Genomic DNA, 2,796 nt, shown 5'->3' with positions numbered 1-2,796 from the left:
TTGAAAATAATCAACATCACATTTGAGTCTCCTTTTATACGACTGTATCTCTAAATGAAAAAAAAGTTGTTTTGAACACAGTTTTAAAACTCTATGCCATTTTCCCCCTTCACTTAATGGGAAAGATTTAGGGTAGGATTGGGGCAAAATTATTCCACAACTAATGACATTTATTTTGTTGTCAACTCATTCATTGAGACTACTCTGACTTGACAGCTTGTTAAGTTATATTAAGTCTGCATTTTTAAAAATATTTTTTAAAGTATTTTATTTATTTATTTGAGAGAGAAAACACAAGAGGAGAAGAGGGGTAGAGGGAGAGGGAGAAGCAGACTCCAGGCTGGGCAGGGAGCCGGATGCAGGACTTGATTCCAGAACTCTGAGATCATGACCTGAGCTAAAGGGAGATGCCCAAGCAACCAAGCCACCCAGGCACCCCTTAAGTCTGTATTTTAAAGCATTTTCTTTGGGGCATATTCGGTTTCTTGCATCCAAAAGAATTATCTGATACATGGAGTATTCTAATGACAATATTTTTAATAAAAATTGTATTTTTTTCTTATAATATACCTCTTGTTTTTAATATGAACCTTAACAGTGGAACAACAATTAGGGAAAAAAATACACATTTTTTATAGTAAACAAGAAAACCAGAATTGAAATGTTAAGAAGGGTGAAACCTTTTGTCTCCTTTTCCCTGATAATTGCTACTGAGGACAACGGCTCATTCATCAACACCTGTATGGAGAAACATAGTTTCACTCGTTTAATTGATGAGTGACTTGTTTCCTTGAAGTATATTGAGTGACTTCTGGTGGGCTCAACTAATGTAGTGCATATCCCATAGCATAGCTGAATTCTTTTAGTGAGATGTTCTTTTGCGGGAGCACGTGCAGGAATCATTTTTAGCTCACGGACAATTTCTTCCAGATAATGCAATACTCAGGCATTTGCTAAATGCTTAAGATGATGCAAGGATCTTCTCACAGGAAAATATTGACTCTGTTTGCCCCCTAAGTATATGTTGCTTAAGTGGATTGACCTCTCCAGGTAAAAAATATTGGTCTACTGCCTAGAGTTTAACACCACCGATGAAATTGCCCTGAATAAAGTAATATTTACTGTGACTTCAATCCTCAGCTTTTATAAAGGGTTTATATTAAAAAATGATCTCTTTGAAAAATAGTCCTCTGACTTTTGCAAAGCTGCAGCTGAAGATAGTGCTACTGGCTTACTCACCACGTATACAAAAAAATCTCCTGCTAAATTTTTGCTTGCTTGAGATTTTCACAGAATAAATCTGTTTGTCTCTTCAGAGGAGCTTCATGCTGTTGACTTTGACATAAAGAGGTAAAATGATGTGATAGCATGTTTTGCTCCTCTTAGGTTTAAGAGGGTTTAAGTCCAGACTTACCGCTCTACAACCCTGTTAGCTTCTAAACACATTCTTGTTGCCTTCTATTTTGTTTCCACTGCTAATTAGCTTATTTTACAAAATGTTTAGACTTTAAGCTCTTGGGGTATTTAGTCAAATGGAATGAATGCTTTTACAGGAAAAGTCACAATGCCATTCAACTTAATGTGGCAAAATAATTCAGTGGGTGCCAGGATATTCAAATCAATTCAATACTGAGGCAGCCCTTCAATTCACTGTTGTGTCAGAAACTGGCAGTTGCAAAAGGAGTATAAGACATGGTGTTTTAGTGGCGTACATTTTTAAATATTTCACAATCTTTATTTAGAAACCCTCTCTCAAGTCTCAGATGGTTAGGAAAATAAATATACATGTCTTCAAGGGGGAAAAAAAAATCATCTCTAATAGCACTAAATTCAGACACGGAAAACTTGAAGTCCCTGATGGCAAGCTAGAACTGAAGAATGGTATCAGACAGAGCGTGGAGCAGGTAGAGTTTATGCCTGGGGAGCTAATCGAGCAAACTCATGTGCAAGAGTGCTTTGATTGTTGCCCCCAAGTCTTCCAACAAGTTTATTTTGTGAGCACACAGCTTTGCACACTGTTTCTGTGTGTATGTTTATGAGGGTGTGTGGGTATTGCAGAATTAAAGTTCTTGTGCCTTTGAATACTATGGAGTCATTTTAGAAGAGATATTTGCAGGGAATGGATGATTAATTATATTTTGCCATTTCATAATTATCCATACTTAGTCTTATGCTCTAATTATTTTTCATGTTTCTAAGCTTTCGTGGAGTTGGTCTTTAAAAAGAGATAATCAACAACTCATTAAGATCCTGGGGGAAGGCAGAATGGGAGGGAGGAAAGACAGGAAGACCGAGATTTGCTTTTTAAATCTATTTTTCCCTACTAAGTTTTATTGCACATCATTATCCTTGTTTTTGTTTATGTATTCTTTGCAGGATATAGTTTTATTTGTTGGTGCTCCTTTTGTAGTTAGTCCTCAGGCAGATCATTGTTGCAAGATTTATCAGCATTGTGTATTGTTCTTAATTTTCCCTAATGAAGTTCTTATTTGAGCCTTGGGGTCTGGTTTGGCTCCACTGCCTTCAACTGCGGATGTGTAGAAAGTTGCTCTGCCCCACTTGGGGTTGTATTTTGTTAGTCATAATGAGTCTCATTCAGCTTGTGTCTGGTAGTTCCTGTTCCTGTTTACATGAAACCCATACACTTTCCAAGTGGGAATATTTCACACTGTATTATAATTACGATATTTATTTAGATTGCAGATTTCAGCTTCTATGACGTTCTTTACTGCGAAACTTACTGCACGTATGGCAAGTTTGGACACATAAAATTTAGAAATAGAATTGAATTTTCCC

The sequence above is a fragment of the Mustela nivalis genome (genome assembly GCF_964662115.1).
Source record: "Mustela nivalis genome assembly, chromosome: 1".
NCBI classification, from domain to species: domain Eukaryota; kingdom Metazoa; phylum Chordata; class Mammalia; order Carnivora; family Mustelidae; genus Mustela; species Mustela nivalis.
The sequence above is the reverse complement of the archived record's forward strand: the minus strand, read 5'-3'. Positions refer to the sequence as shown.